Consider the following 17,500-nt stretch of genomic DNA (forward strand, 5'->3'; position numbering starts at 1 on the left):
ATATATATATATATATATATTCTATATAATATATATATATATATAGATATATTTATATCTATATATAGATATATATATATATATAGATATATATCAAATATAATAGATATATATATATATAGATCTATATATAGATATATATATATAATATACTATATATAATATAAGATATATATATATATATATATATATATATATATATATATATATATATATATATATCTATATATAGATATATATATATATCTATATAGATATATATAAATATCTATATATATATATTTATATATATATATATATATATATCTATATATATATATATATAGATATATATATATATATATATATAATATATATATATATATTTATATTTTACGTTTGTGAGTCGTGTTGATGAAAGGAATATTTATAATTTAGGTAAGGACATGCATTAGGGGCCTTACAAGATTCACAGATGTAATATCAATGGGAAAAAAGTAGTGCTGTGGACTTACCTTGGAGTACTTTATTAATGAATTAATGGAAGGTTGCCATGCAAACTCTACATTTACTTTAAAGGTAATTTTATTAACAAAATTTACAGAGTAAAGCCAAAACGGAATGGCTGGTAAAACCCGTGCAAAGAGTGAATAAATGCTGTGATAAGTTACTTTTATGATTCACAATGGCCAAATCGATAATGGGCTGTTGCATTACATGTGATATGGATATAACTCAAGATTTCTGCGCAAGACCGGTTTGCTGAATAAATGTTGAATGCAAATGGGGCCCTCTGGGCCTGGTAACTTCTATTGTAAGTAGGTATGCTTGACAAGGAAATGGTGGCACTGGAATCAGGGCAGCAGGAATCTGGAAATAAGATTCCAGGTTACGCTTGAGCAATGTGATGTTTTCTCACAAAATTTAATAAAACACTATGGAGGGAATTTATCAATAAATCAAAACACAATGCTGATAATAGTGGGAGAAATCTAATTCTTACTTGAATATCTTCATAGATCTTGGACAAGTCACAAGGGAATCATGCGCGTGCTAAGTAGGACACAAAGTAGGTTAGGCTATTCAATTTAGTACCAGAGAAATGGGAAATTGAATATTGGAAAAAAGTGAGAGTTGTTTGAGCTTGAAGGAAAAGAACTGGCTATATGAGTGTAACTCAGACGTACCTGGATGCCTTTTGGTATGTAGCTTGATCCTCTAAGATGGTGTCTGGCTTTGTTAGGCCTATGGTAGGCAGAGAGACATGCGTGTGTCTCAAAGAAACGACCAGAAAGGAGTGAGGGCGAGATAGGTCATCCAGGGTAGAGTTTACCCCCTTCGTCAGGTATTCTGAAAGCAGACATAAAGCCAGTAACAGGATCAAGGTAGAATAGGTCTTAAGACTAGGTCTAGGAAGGGCATATCCAGCTGCCAATTTTCCCTAAGTTATGTCCCTAGTGCTCAACAGATTTATAGCCCGCAAAACCTATGAAGAAGACCAGAAATTCGTATCCCCATGGCCAGTTTGAATATTACTGGACACTGGCTGGACGAGGTGAATGAATAAACGTACAAGCTCCCCCCTTTAAGAAGGCATTCACACCCTTTCGGGCGTGAAGGCCTTGGTTAATAAGTATTCGCCTTGACTAGCCAGGTCCCTTCTCTTGAATTGGGTTTGTGGCTTTTGCCCTTCAGGTAACTAGGATTGCCTACCTAACTTATAGGAGGCAATGCTAATTTTACTAGCTTAATTAGTAATGTAGCCTAGCCTAAAAATGAGGTATCAACTGGTTGTCTGTGAATACAGGCTAACTCTATCCCTAGGTAAGGTTACTTAGAAAATTCTAAATTACTACTACCCTAATACCCTGGTTCTAAATCAAATAGCCTAACCTACTCTATGCAATTGATTAAAGACTGTGCAATCATTTCATAATGGGGTACACAATATTTGAGGTTGAGTAACCTGAAGGGTTAAAATACGTAAAGTGTGAGTTAATGATGTGTGATGGGGATGAGTGATTAGGAGAGTACCGGGATGAGAATTGGATGAGGTGATTGTGACATTAGAGTGATTGTTAGTAATACAAAGTCCTAGGGGTTAGGAGGTTAGTCTACTGACAGAGATCAGGCTGGCTACCTTCTCTGTGCAGGTGCCAGGCAGAGGTGCTAAGGAGAACATGTGGCTCTTTTGTTAGTTGGTGAATTTCTTGTGTCCCCTTTTCTTCTTCTTGTTCCTCCAGGGTCTGCCTACACCAGTCCTAGCAGGTGACAGAGGCACCAACTCTGGGGAAAGGGCAGAAATACCATCAGGAGCAGAGGCAGTGGTAGCCTTAGAGACTACAGGCAAACATCCTACTTCAGCTGCTGCGACAACTGTCATGAAAGTAGAGCCTACTGCAGGGGAGGCCCCTACTACGGCAACAGCTGTCATAAGTGTAAGACTCAAGTTGGACTCCTGGTCGGACTGTTCCTGGTTGACCAATGGAGGTGTAACGGTGAGGAAGAAGAAGCATCTGGGGTTGGAGAGTGGCAATGGGCTACGATAAGCTCCATGCAGTTTGGAGGATCTCCCGTAGGTGTATCCTTGATGAGGTTAAGGTTAGGCACCAGCACTAGCTCGGGGCCAGGTGCAGAGGTTAAGGTATGTGGTGGCTCTACGTCTGGGCTGGATGGAGGATGGCACTGCCAGTGCTTGCAAGTGGCGCTGGCAGCAAGTTAGAATGAGGCATACCTGAGACGGGTCCTGGAGGTGCCAAACCTCTTGGTGAAGCCCTGTCTCATGTGGGAGGCCAAGCCTTGTGGAGAAGTGAAAGTGTCCGTGGCTCTTTGCTTGCTAAGGCATCCAGACCAATTGGTGGAATGGCCTATTATGTTGCAGGTTTTGCAACAGAACTGTGAGTGGTCAATTTCCCCTCTTGGTGAAGGGGGAAACTGTTGGTGGCCATACTTCCATGAGGAAGTAGGTCTTATATGGCTCCTTGCTCTGGAGGAGTTTGTTGTGGGGCTAGGACCCCTAAGTTAGAGATGAGAAGGGGTCTTCAAATCTTGCCCCAGGAGGAGTTTGTACCCTCCAGGAATTTAACTTGCTACTGCAAGGGTACAGACTTTTGTAAAGTGAGGTCTTGTGACTCTCAGTTGAATGGTGGGAAGGATCAACTTAATGTGGTTGATACCTTCAATGGTAATGAGTTGCCGTCTATTGACGCTATCACCTGTATCAGGGAGATTTGTGTGCCACAGTCATCAAAGGCTCTGACATGTCTTGCAGGATAATGGCTTTAGAAAGGTGCAACAGTTATAGGGCCCTTAGCCGGGGGGGCCTTATGAAGAGGAATTGGTCATGTCCATGGCATTAGCAGGAATATCGTAATTGGCACACCCTCCACAGCATGCAGACATGTGACCCTTGTGGTCTCAGTCTCGGCAGAACCTTCTCCTGAATTCTTCCTTGGCACTGGATGATAGGGCCAAGATGGCACCACGGGTCTCAAATCTGCGGGGTTACCAAGGCTTGTACTACCCTCGGGCACAGGTGAAGAGTCCTCTCTGGCAGTGATTAGATGTGGGGAGGTTAATGATGACTTCTCCGAATCACCCACAGGAACGAGTCCAAATTGACTGGAGGGCTCACCTCTTCCAAAGTGAAGAAGGCAGGCAGTGAAGCGGCAAGATGCTGGCAGGATGTGGCAGGGACTTCTGGCTCTGGCACTGGTTCAGTGCCAGGCTCACGAATGGAAGGAATGATGTCAGCGACATCGGAGGCATTAATATCAGAATCCAAAACTGAGGAGGGATTATTTGGCATGCGGCATGGGTCCAGTGCATCTGGTAGTGGGAGCTGCGTCCAGGGAAGATAAGGTCTTAGGAACTTATAGACCAATGTGACCTGATAAACGTCATGGAATTTATCCACTACTCCCAGGCAGCGAAATGTGAATTTGTCAGTCTCCTGATCCAATAGGGTCACTTTTACCTTGAGGAGGACTGAAGAAACAGTATAGAGGTTGCCATCTATCTATTCGAACTGAATTTCTTTATCCTTCCGGGCTTTGGCATGAGGGAGACCTTAGCTTCGACATCAGCTAAAGTATGTACCCACCGATAGGCTCCAGGAGACACATCAGGGAGGGCGACATGGTAGCCCTGGAGGAGAACTCCCTGGAAAGTCTCTGGCCAAGGTAGGGACCGACTCGGGGACTGGTCGGAATCTGCAGCATGCCCCCGCATGCAACAAGTGGTGCAGAACCTCTGCATCCACCTCTTACCAGTAGAACAGCCCTTGAGCTGGGGCTTTGAAGCAGGAGAAGACATTTCCCTTAGGCTGTACAGTAGAGGCTCAGTCAGATATGAAAAGAGGGGTAGTACTGGATGGGAGTGCCTCTTCAGTAAGGTGGCACTTACCTAGAAATTGGTTCTGCAAATGTGGTAAGGCTAGTGATTATGAATGTCTGAAAAGACTGGGTGCTTTGTGGCACTTGGGAAGTGTCCCGTAAGTTGGTGGTACTTCTTGAATGGCACCTTCTTAATAAGGTGTTACTGTGGTGGAGTGTGGCGGGTAGAGGTAACACTGATGGGCGATCCTGAAGGCGGATAGGCAAATGGTGGCACTTATGGAGGCCTGGCATCCTTGATGGCACTAGAAGAGTGCTGGTGTGTTTCGTGGAACAACACGAGAATGCAGTAAAGTAAAATATACTGAGGGAAATGGCACTGCTCGAGGCAGAGTGTAAGGGTGTAGAAGAGAAAGTGAAGTGAGTACTTCAGCAGCCTAGTCGATGATAATGCCGTAGATTAAGGGCACTGCAAAATGGAAGGGTCTGAAGTGCACTAATGGCAGCCAGTCCTAGACTGGTGGCTCTTTCCTAATATGGAAGTAATGGGGTTGCGATGGCACTCTATGTGTAATTTCGTGCACGACAGGTAATGGTTAATTTAGGCTAACTCCCTTGGCTGAAGTACTTCGGTGAAAAGATAAAAAAGGTTGAAAGAACAAAATGCAATGGCTGACGCATATATAAAAAGCGCGCTCTTTGTGTGTGTATGAAAGACACAAGAGAAAAAAAAAAGGTCAATGGGCAATTATTATTACTGAAAATATTCTTCTTGGCTTTTGAATTAATGGCTCTCTTCTCTCTCTCTCTCTCTCTCTCTCTCTCTCTCTCTCTCTCTCTCTTTTTCTCTCGGAGAGCGTAAATAATGGTATATAACGAACTACTTGCTTTAGTTAAGTAATGAATTTGGTTTAATGTGACGCAATTAGCGTTGGGTAATTTCTTCATTTAAGTTTGTAAAAGAAAATTATTTACTTTGGGATAATAATAACCGAATATGGCGCCTTTAGGTTGGGCAAATTCTTTACGTTGATGGCGAACTATTTTGAATAATTTTATTTTAAGTTAATAGAGCGTACTAGAAACGAACAATTATTACGTTAATGAAAGTTAAACGAGTTACTCTTGCATATGACGCGTCGGCGTTAAGCGATTACTTTAATGTAACTTATTTGTGAAGATTTAACTTTTAATTTACGTAATTTACCTAGCTCCCTATGTGGCAAGTTAAAATGGTGTTAAGGATTCAAAATTAATAAACCAAGCAATTTATAATAAGAGGTACGCCTAAAGGGAAAGCGAAGTGAAATGAAATTTGCGCTCAGCGAGCGTTGCAAGGTGGGACTGTGAAGTGTGAACGGAGGTGAACGAGGCAGGAGACAACGTGAACGACCTGCTCTCTCGGTTGCATATTTTCCAAGTCTGGAAGAGTATAAGGATGGGGAAAATTAGGACCAATCAAAGCACGTGGAGGTGATCCATGACGTCACAAGCCCCGCCTTTTAGCTACACTCGGTCTCATAGCCATTACTGCCAGTCACAATGCCGGAGAAAAACTTCCCCATTTCACAGTTTACGGCTTGTATGACCTATACATTTTAGTCAGATATATCTAAACAGAATGCATCAGCAATTCAACAACAATATATTCTTCAAATAAGATACATCGTGAAATATACTAAGCGGTATTGGCTTCTCCCTCTTGGTAATAGTGCTCAGTACGTCTTAATTCCAGCTTAAGGTCGATATTTTCTGCATAAATAATATTTTCATCGCGAGTTGCTAAATTTTATACTTGAAAATACGTGTTTAATGCCATTTATGAAGAGTTGCGATAACTCATGGGATGAATTAAACAATATACAAGATGGTAAAATTGATGGTATGGTAAAAATGATGGTATATGACCTGTAATTAGCACTACAGAATACAGACCGCAGGCCAAGAAATTCGCGGCACTTCGACTCCCAACAAGATGAATTTAATCTTCGACTTTGAAAGTGACGACTTTAAAAGCATGGAGCATGGATCGTTTTTCAGGTGTTACTGCCTGTTGTTTCAGGATATAAAAATGTATTATTACAGTACTGAAATAATAACTGCCTTATGCTTAAATGAAATGTGGAGGATACAGTTTTGATGACAAATTTATGCACCTTATAGGGGGACAGTGCCGTCAGTACACCTCATTCGGTTCAATGTAGGCATTACTTAAGGTTCTTTGCATCGTCCCTTCGGCGTCTAACTGCTACTATTGTCACTCATTTTACTGTTACCTCCGTTCATATTCTCTTTCTTCCATCTTACTGTCCACCCTCTCCTAACAATTGTTTCATAGCGCAACTACGAGAATTTCCTCCTGTAACACCTTTCAAACCTTTTACTGTCAATTTCCGTTTCAGCGCTAAATGGCCTTAGTTGCCCCAGTGCTTGGCATAATTCCAAAAATCTATACGGAAAAAAAAACTATGAACTTAATTTAGGCATACATTTTACCATTCAGTGTGAGCTTGTATGAAAATAGTAGTATACTCATATACTACCGTTATCTCTGGCTTTAATTAATACATGTTGAATATTTGTATAAAATTTTCTGTAGAAAGAAAGATGAAAAAGAAGTGTCATCCATATTTCTTTTAAAGCATATAGCAGTTTTAATAAATTTATGCATCAATTCTGCTTTTGTTCAGCTCAGTAAAAAGTCTACTGTAACTCGTTGTAATTTTTTGCAAACAATGAATGACAAGTACGAAGGGTTTGCTAAAAATCTTGAATAAATTAAATAATTAGTGTTTTCTTTGTACACAATAAATTTCAAGCAAACATCACGTAAGGGATTGCTAAAAATATTCAATACTGAATTATGTTATCACTTTTTATATGTCTGTACACAATGTATGAAAAGTAAGAAACACAAGCAAAAAATATTCAATAATAAACTTTTTATATATTTGTACACAATGAATGGCAAGTACTAATCAGGTAAGGACATCTGGAAGGTTTTATCAAAACGGAATCCACCTCAAAAAGGCAATTTTTTACTACAGTTTATCAAGTACACCTGAAAAACAGCCTTATTCTAATTAGCCATTGACAGGGTGAGTTTGTTAAGTAACTATATTTGGTTACAGTAGGCTAACTTGGATCACCAAAATAACAATACCGTAGGTTTCCTTAAGAACCCATTAGCTCTTGAAATAATTTAATGAATGATGCTGATACTGTCCCTGTAAATATTAGGGACTATATCAGTCTGATTCCTGTTCATGGCCCAGTAATGACCAGTATATTGCTTTTATACAATGCACGGTAATGTGCATTACAACGGAACTGCAGATGTCCATAGACATCCTTAGTGTAAGCTCTACTCCCTCTATCTATTTTCCCCTACAGACAGGTCAGATACCATCATTTTTACCATCTTGTATATTGTTTGTTTCATCCAGTGGCTTTAAACATGCATTTTCACGTCTATAATTTAGAAATTCGCGATGTAAAAATATTATTTACCAGGAGGGAGGAGCCAATAACGCATAATATCTTTCAGGGTGTATCTCATTTGAACAATATATTGTTGTTAAATTAGTGTTGCATTATATTTAGATATAGCTGACTAAACTGTATATATCATACAAGCTGTAAACGGTGAAATTGAGAAGTATTTCTTCGGCATCGTGACTGGTGGCAGTAATGGATATGGGACTGAGAAGGGAGCTAAAAGGTGTGGCTTGTGAAGTCTGGATCAGCTCCACGCACTTTGATTGGTCCTAATTTTCCCTATCCCTGTACTCTTCCAGACTTGGGAAATATGCCTCTCGGTTGGGTAGAAACAGCTGTTTTTGTTGGAGAAAGGGAGTAGTCTGGGGGCTTATGTAATCCTGTAGGATTTTTATGATTAGAACATGGCACCTCTCTAGATATCATAAGTAGGTTCCAAATACCAAGAAAATCTTGCTGGAGATTTCCCAGGGGTGGCAGATGGCAGCCATCTTGAATTTCAAAATGGCCGCCATTTTGGGCCCTCTTTCCAGTAAGAGTTGGTGTTTTTAGTCCAATAATCCAATTGGTCTGATCATAATTTATCTAAATATTCATAACATTCATTTCACTAGATTTCATTTGAGTCATCATTCTCATCATCTGATAGGTGAGGGTAGTCATAATAAATGGTGAAGAATCAGAATGGGCAGATGTAACAAGCAGAGTTCCTCGGGGTTTTGTCCTTGGCCTTCTCTTGTTTTTATTTACATTAATGACATTGATGTAGGCTTAACTAGCAGGATAGCCAAATTTGCAGATGACACCAAACTACTATGAGATTCACAGCCAGTGTCCCGATGTCTTTCTGGAATAAAATTTTATTAACGTACCTGACAAAGATGACACTTTGTCACAGGGTATCTTACATCCCTACCTAATTTTTCCCTATAGTCTGTTATGAAAGTTGCATAATTCTGGTAATTATAAGAGTAACGCCGATTTCTTGTAGACATCGCCAGCAAACTCAGAGGAATGTCTTTCAAAGATATAATGACGTAACTTATGATGTCATTAACTTGCCTCCTTCTTGATGGATAATTGGCTATTCGTGAAAAAATCTCCACCTCTGGCAACAATGAAATACAACCAATACTCCTTGTTTAAATTTTGTAGTAGTGGTAGTAGTAGCAATAGTAGTAGTATATAAGATTTATGCCATGAGGTTGAGTGCTAGAACCCTTGAAGAAAAGGGTTTCTACAAGTAATCCGAGAAATTACTTTCTATCGCTGTTTTTCCATTGAAAAAATATATAATTAAAAATCAATTAACAAAATGAAGAAAACTTTGACATTCGTCGTAACTCCTTCGATATTTTCCTAATATGACAGTGACGATCATTGTAATAAATGGAGCATATATAATGATCTTTCCACACCTTATGGAAGTCAACAAATGACGAAAACTTGGTAGCCTGTTCAAGCTTATGTAGGGTTTACCACGGGCCTCCTCACTTCTAGGCAATTGTGCAAGTCGAATCACATAAGCTGTCCTGCAACCACAGGGACAATGACTTAACATAGCCCCCATTCTTGAAGCCTTGACAAGGTACGAATAATTCATTCAGAATTTCAGAGACACCTGTTTGTCGTCATCACCTCGTGGGAGGAGTCTGTTGTCATCATATGTTTACGTCATGAATAACTTTGAACCCATGCATTGGAGTGTTCCTCCACTGTCTTCGGCTGCTTTATTTTACTCTTATGAATATACTTTTTTCTAATATAAGTAATAAAAAATGCTGCCGAAAATTACTTAGGGATGTAAAGTATACTATGGCTAAGTAATATCTTTGTCAAATGCAGAGAAAAAGTTATTCCGGAAAAACACTGGGACAAAGGCTCTGAATTTCATAGTAAGTGTTAATGCAGCAGAACCAGATGCAGTGGAAAGTTTAAGAAATGATCTAATGAAAATAGGAGAGTGATTATAAAAAATGGCAAATGCCTTTTAACTTGGATAAGCGTAAAGTGTTACAAATAGGAACAAACTACCCTCATGCCAGCTACATGCTGCTTGGGAATGACATAAATAGTTTAGAACAAGAGGAGGACCTTGGAGTCATTATTACCAAAAACTTGAAACCCACAAAACTGTACATAAAAGCTGAAAAGAAAACACAGAAACTAGTGGGATACATAAAGAGGCCGTTCGAATACAGAAACAAGGAAACGGTGCTGCAGCTCTACACATCAATAGTTAGACCTCATCTTGAATATGCAGTACAGTTTTGGTTACCAACACTAAGAAAAGACATAAATAGTTTAGAAGGGTTACAAGCAAGAGCCACAAAGTTAATTCCATCCATCAGGCAAATAGGTTTCTGAAGACGACTAGTGAGCCTGAACATGTAAGGCTTAGAAACACGATGATTGTGAGGACAACTAATAGAAACATTTAAAATACTGAAAGGCATAACAAAAGTAGACAGTAACCTATTTACATTAAACGAAAACCAGGCAAGAAATCCCATTGTGGGAACTTCTTTACATACAAGATATTTGACACATGGAGTAAACTGGCACCAGAGGTTGCAAACACCAACAGTGTGGAAGAGTTTAAAAGATAGCTAGATAAAATCATTAGGATACTGTGGGTGAACAGTAGAACCTGCTCCTACAGATGGACTAACAAGCCTTTGAGAAATTCTAATCCTTGTAACTCCTTGTAACTCCTCACATTCTGCATTATTGCATTCATCTGATTCAGTAGAACATCTGCACAGTTCAGTACACTTGAGTTTATTCTTTCTGCATATGCACACATTGGTTGAACATCATAACTTGGAACAATTGCACTTGACCAAATAAATTATTGCATTAGGAGCCAGTGGCAATGGTGTCATTACTGGCTTTTATTCTCCATCCGTTGAACTCCACCCATAGTCATCAGGTTTTGGTAGCTCCGGATTTGCAATGATGTCATTGTACGTAATCATTGTCTGGTTGTGTGCCTGCGTTATAGCTGATAGAAGTGCAGCTCTGGTAGTAGGGAGAACTTCAGAATGTGCTTGTTTTTTCTTGAAAACCCACCACCTTAAATCTGCTACATTTGTTATTTCTGTATGAGGCAAACACACTTGACAAATGAATGCTTCAATGGCACTGATGGCTGCTTCAGATGGTCTTTCTGCCACACCAAGCAGAGAAAGTGCACGAACCCTGCCATTGTTGGGGTCAAACTCCATCAGCACTTTCCAAAATGTTAACTTTCCCTTGCCAGCTATTCTTCCAGTGACATCTGCTCCTGATAATGCATGGATGCCTGGGAGAGAGGCAACCCTATTAGGATCTAATGCATTGAAGATTGGATGGAGCAAGTGGTACTACTCTATGGTTCTTACTAACCCCTGTGATGAAACATGTGTCTCTACAAAGAATTGGGAAACACCTAATGGCTAGCGTGAGGACGTCTGTGTCTGGCAAATAAATCCTTAAAGATGTGGCACCATTTTGTGTCATTTACAGTGCAGGATAAGCTTGTGTCTGCTTCTTCTTAAAAGCTTGAAAGGCCTTCAGTTTCTCTAAGTGTGGCCTTTGCTTGATTATGCTAAGCCACTATAAGAGGCTTGCCACTTGCCTCAACATACAGAAACATTTTGTCTGCTAGATATGTAGTAAACTCATCTTTTGTTTTCACATGGGCAAGCAGACTTTTCATGCTGGTCTTAGCAATAGATGTTGCATCTGTGATGTGATATGGTACAGCTTTGGTGCTTGCTAGTCTTTTTTTCACGTGTTGCTGCTTTAAAAGATGCACCAGTGTCCTAATGATAAAAAAATCACATGTACTTCATTATAATCACTGTATTTTTCCAAATGGCATTTATTTTATCCAGATTCTCACTACTGTCTACAGGTAAATTTTCTAGAATGGTCATCAAATCGCTCTTTGAGGTAACATGATAGATGGACCCATCAGCTGCAAACATGGACCCTGGCGCAACAGAAAATTCGAATGTTCGAACTGCTTCTTGTAGGTTGATATCTCTTGCTTTTAAGACAATCAGCAAGCGGGCAAATGGTACCCTTTCTCCTTTGAGCTCAATAATCTGATCGTCACTCTTATGTCTAACTTTAAGTGCTGCTGAAGACCACACCTAGAGGTTTTGCTTCTTCACTGGTGCCTAGAGATTCACCTGTCCTGTTGTTATCCTCTCTTTAACCAACTGTGCAAATTTCTCAGCCCCTGCAAACTTGTTAACATCCGTCTGTATTTTGTCTGACATAACAGCTTTCATGATTAGATTGATCACTTGATCATGCTCATCTTCAAATGGATTCATGAAAGATTCTAAGCATTGTGTGAGGTCGTAAGCATTCTGTTTCTGAAGCTTTAAATGTACATTTATGTGTTCATGATGCAGCCTGGGCATATACCAGCGATGGTCTGTGCTTCCATTGCTAACTGTGCAAGCTCAGGTGCTATAAGGAAGAATTTGGTGCGAACAAACTCATTTAAAGTGATTTCAACGAGTCCCCAAGATACTTTCATATACCTGTTGACTTGTTCCAGTGCATGATCTGGACCAATGGCACAAAAGGGTATGGTGTTCTTGTTAACAACCCAGTTGCCATCCATGAACTCCATGTCTGCCAAGTAAAGAAGAATAAGTTGGGCATAGTTAAGCTTATCATGTGCAAAATAATACTTGGCAAAGGCCTCTGTAGCATCAAGGTGCAGTTGCCAATGTCATCTATTCGGCTCGTAAAACCCCAAAAATTCAACCCAAATACCATACACGCAGGAATAATCACATGTTTATCATCATGTTTCTCAGCTAAAACAAAAATTTGTCATATTTCAACACATTCCCACGTAAAATATTAAACCCGAAATCTTACACCAAAACGCAGCAGATTTACGCATAATAAGAAAAAAACAGTAGAAGGAAATAAAAGGGAGAAAAACAAAACGTGAAAGCATTCCGCCACCAAATCGCAAAAAACAGACAGCTAGAAAAAAAAGGAAAAAAATGCAATTGCGCGACCATATATTAATCACCACAACCAATTCTTTTCAATTTCGAGATATGTGTTAACCTCGAATGACCTGTTTTTTCGTCAAAGACTACAAATCTGTTTCCAATTTTCTCTTCAATGACTTTAAAAGGACCTTCAAACTTCGGTTCTAATTTGTAATTTAATTCATTTCTCACGTTAAGATTTAAAAATACCTTGTCTCCGACATTGATCTTGAGATCAGATGTTTTACTATTACTCTTATGTAGCATATCTCTGGTTGTGGATTCGAAATTACGGCTGAGACAAGTGTGTCTCTCTCTCGCTGTGGATACCAACGCCTCGACCGTATCCTCCCCATGATGAGGCATAGTTAGCAAATCAAATGTGCCTCGTGCTGGACAACCAAACAAAGCTTCAAATGGGGACATTTTAATTGAATCACTAACCATAGTGTTAATACTATGTCTAACAACATTAATATATCTGTCCCAATTCTTATCATTACCACCTACAGTTTTCCTGAGAGCCTCAAGCACTTTCCTGTTTGCTCATTCGCACAACCCATTAGCCTCGGGTCTGTATGGAATAATTGTTACTTTCTGTATCCCCATGACTTCAGCTAAACATTCCAAGGTTTTGTTCACAAATTCCCACCCATTGTTGGTTAATAGAACTTCGGGTGAGCCATATCTGCAAATGATACCATTGAAAAATGCTATGGCTACTTCTTCGGCCGTTTTATGCTTAAGTGGGAAAATTTCTACTATCCTTGTAAGTTCATCTATTATCACTAACAAGTACTTGTTCGAATATCTAGACTCACAAAAATTCCCCAAGATATCCATATGTATTCTCTGAAAAGGTCTACTCGGTATAGGATACGATCCTAATTTGCATGAAGTTGTCCTTGCAGGCTTACATGCGTTGCACACCGTACAATTCCTTGCAAAATTTTCCACATCTTTCCCCATGGTTTTCCAAATGTATTTAGCACGAACCTCATCATACGTTTTTTCTATTCCCAAGTGTGGACTACCGAACCTGCAATGAACTATATCCAAAACCACTGGAATTAGGACCTTCAGAATTACAATCTGTGTCGTATCTCCTTTACTTTCACTGGTTCTCAACTTGTATTTAATTTTCCTAACCAATAGATTACCTTCTAACTCCAAACCCGAAAAAGGCAACTTATAACGTTTCCTGACTAATTCCCCTCTTAGAAACACTTTTGCATCTGCTAAAATCTCGTCTTCATCTTGCCTATGCTCTATGAGAGGTATATCCCATTGTATGGCCTCGCTAGTGACTTGCGCGACTTGGAAACCTTCCGTGTCGTGAAAACTCCTGCTGAGAGCATCAGCAACAACGTTAAATTTGCCCTCTATATATTTGAGCTTTGCATCAAAATCTCTGATAGTTAAAAACCATTGAGCTCTTTTTGGCGACAAATTGGGTTTATTAAAAAGATCTAGTAATGGTTTGTGGTCTGTAAGAACTTCTACTTTATTCCCCATCAGTAACATTTTAAAATGAAACAAGCTTGACACTATTGCAAAAGCTTCTTTATCTATGGTGGCCATGGACTTCTCCTTGCTGCCTTTTGTCCTGAACTTCCTGCTATAAAAAGCTATAGGATGAAATTTCCCATCAAACTTTTGCATAAGGCAAGCACCTATACCTTCCTGGCTTGCATCAGTCACTAATGTAAAAGGTTCGCTAAAATCTGGATACTTCAAAACAGGGGGATTCATTAGCGCGTCCTTGAGCTTTTGAAAACTCCCCGCCTGGGGTTCCTTCCATTGAAATTGAACGTCTTCCCGCAACGCATCAGTTAGGGGAGCTGCTATATTAGAGAACCCTTTCACAAACCTCCTAAAGAAACCTGCGATACCCAGGAATGACTTAATCTCCTTCTTTGATCTGGGGTGCGAAAATTCGCTATTGCTTTGACTTTATCGTCCTTTACTCTAACCCCTTCCTTAGATATGACGTGGCCTAGATATGTGATCTGCTTTTTCAAGAACGAGCACTTGGCTAGCTTAATTTTCAGCCCCGCTAATCTAAGCCTCCTAAGTACTTCTGTAAGCACTTCCAGGTGTTGCGCGATTGTGTCCGTTGCGATCAGGATGTCATCCACATACACAAAAACATTTTTGCCCAATAACCCATGCAAAACTGTGTTCACCAACCTGGTAAAGGTCATCGGACTGCCTGATAAACCGAAAGGTATTCGCGTAAATTCATAATGTCTCTTGGACACTGAAAATGCAGTATATTCCCTGCTACTCTCACTAAGAGGGACCTGTAAGAAACCCTGCACCAAATCAATTGAGCTATAAATATTATGTCCCCCAATTTCAACAAAAAGATCTGGTATGTACGCGACTGGGTAGCGGTCAGGGATCGTCTTCTCATTTAAACGTCTAAAATCGATGCATACACGGACAGAACTGCCTTTCTTAGGCACCACTAACAAGGGAAAGTTGTAAGGAGACACGCTGGATCTAATGATTCCTTCTTCTTCCCATCTATTAACCTCTTTCTCTACCTGTTCTCTTATTTTGAAAGGTATGCGATATGCAGGAATATAAATAGGTTTTGTGCCACTCTCAAAATTTACCTTATGCTCTAACACATTAGTCAACCCCAATTTATCACCTTGTAAGGCTACCGTATCCCCAAATTCTGCCAAGAGCCCGCTTATCGCTTCAACGTGTTCACTATGATCCGCATTAGCTAAATGTTCTCTAAATATTCGTTTCCTTGATTGCATTTCAGCCTCCAAAAACTCAGGTTTCCCCTCTACGATAGCCACTGAACCCCTATCACAGCTCCAATCTTGGAAATCCAATATATATGTGTTCTTCTAGTATCTCCTAACTGTATCATTACAGTTTAGCAACTCTAACCACGTAAATCCGTCCTTGGATACACTGTTCACTGATGCCGTGCTAACAGCCCCTCTAAGCTTTTCGCTATTTTCAATAATGCACACATCTGTGGGTTTTCTCATTTCCTTCAATTTAACTTTTACCATAGTCTTCGAACCTGGTAGTAACATAATATCTTCGGATAAAACACCTCTATATTTGTGGTTAGTACCTCCCCTTGCCACCGCCCCATACACATTACCACGCTCAGTATCACCCCCAGCATTGTTAGTATCAGAAATAACATCAATATTAGTATCAACATCACCATCCAAAGTATCATCACCACCATTGTTATCACTGTGAACTCTGATAGAACCCCCGTAATCATTTCCCATATCAGCAACGTGGGTTCCAATATTACCTTTCTCCATAACACTCGTATCACCGCCATTAATATCACCGAGCACATCTCCTCTTTCAATAACCTCCATGTCCTCCATTCTATTCACGTCCTCATAAGGCAGAAAAACACCTGGTATCACGACTGTTATCCCATTAACACCCGCATGGATCAAGATCTTGTGTCTTCTACAAGCAGGATGACCCAGCAAAAGTCTGTTGCTCAATGCAATTCATTTCATTACCAAAAATGGTTCTGTTAACACTCTGTCACTGAGAGTAAATTGTATTTGAACACAACCCAGGGTATTTAATCTATGGGCTTACACATCACACACCGTCTCCGTTGAGGGTTGCAAAGGGTAATTGGAAAACATGGATTGATACAAATTATAGTCCATTAGATTTATTGATGCCCCCGAGTCTATGAATATCGGGGTATCCACATCCCCTACTGTTCCATAGACTATAGGCCTGGGCTCTGGGGCGTCCCCCACGAGACCACAATGGCATTTACCAATCACCTGTACCCTTTTGTTGATCGGGCTTCCAAAAATTTCGCTGATCCCTTTGCCCTCTGGTTTGAGCTGCCTGGGAAGTTCTCACATTATAATTACCAGAACCATGAGGTGTAGGTCTCGCATCTCTCCGCATCTGAGACGGACAAGACTGCCAATAATTATCAGTACTCTTACACATTCCACAATATTTAACCCTACACAATTTCTTTGGATGCCCTGGTTTATTGCAGTTGAAACAGCACAACTGCTGTTGCTTCTGATCGATCGATCTTTTGTTATACTCAACTTTTGCGCACAGATGGGGAGGAGAAAATTCTGTCTCTTTGCACTCTATCCCTCGGGCCTGTCCCATTAAATATTGTGCTATCTACAGTGGGACATTTAGACATATGTTTTTCAATTTGGGTATAAAGTAATTCTTCGTCTGAAGTAGGTTCAATCTTTTCATCAAAGCTATTCACTATCGCATCCAGTACCTCGTGCAAGAGCAGGGAAAAATAGATCAGTTTATAAATGTTATCCAGAGAGAGATTACCCCCTGTAGCCCATTTAGATGTTTTCAATTTTCCTACCCAATCCACCACTGCGTCAAACAGTTTTGAACTATGTTCTACGAGGCTATTAGTGCCCTTCCGTAGTTTATAAAGACCCCGAAGGTCCCTCACTATATCTCCGTGTTCCTTTGAGCCATACGCTGTTTACAAAAATGCTTGCAAGTCCGTCCAGGTACGACATTTTGTAAATTGGAAACTCCTGCAACGGTGGGAGAGGTCTCCCCCATTGAAATCTAGCAAAGCTTTCGCCTCTCTAAATGCCTCTACATCGTCCAATATATTCTTTCCCGCTAAATAATTATTAACTCCTTCAATAAAAATTTGAATAGGCTGTG

The 17,500-nt window shown here is 40.0% G+C and overlaps 1 long non-coding RNA gene across 1 annotated transcript in view; it reads right to left on the minus strand.

Moving 5' to 3' along the window:
* Positions 1–625: 625 nt before the first annotated feature.
* LOC135211647 (uncharacterized) overlaps positions 626–17,500 on the minus strand; it is a 25,376-nt gene continuing 8,501 nt past the window's right edge. Inside the window, exons 2-3 of the long non-coding RNA XR_010313690.1 lie at positions 1,167–1,329; positions 626–849 (exon numbers count right to left, since the gene is read on the minus strand). This is a non-coding gene — a long non-coding RNA (uncharacterized LOC135211647). The remainder of the gene's footprint in view (positions 850–1,166; positions 1,330–17,500) is intronic.

The sequence above is a fragment of the Macrobrachium nipponense genome, chromosome 4, assembly GCF_015104395.2.
Source record: "Macrobrachium nipponense isolate FS-2020 chromosome 4, ASM1510439v2, whole genome shotgun sequence".
NCBI classification, from domain to species: domain Eukaryota; kingdom Metazoa; phylum Arthropoda; class Malacostraca; order Decapoda; family Palaemonidae; genus Macrobrachium; species Macrobrachium nipponense.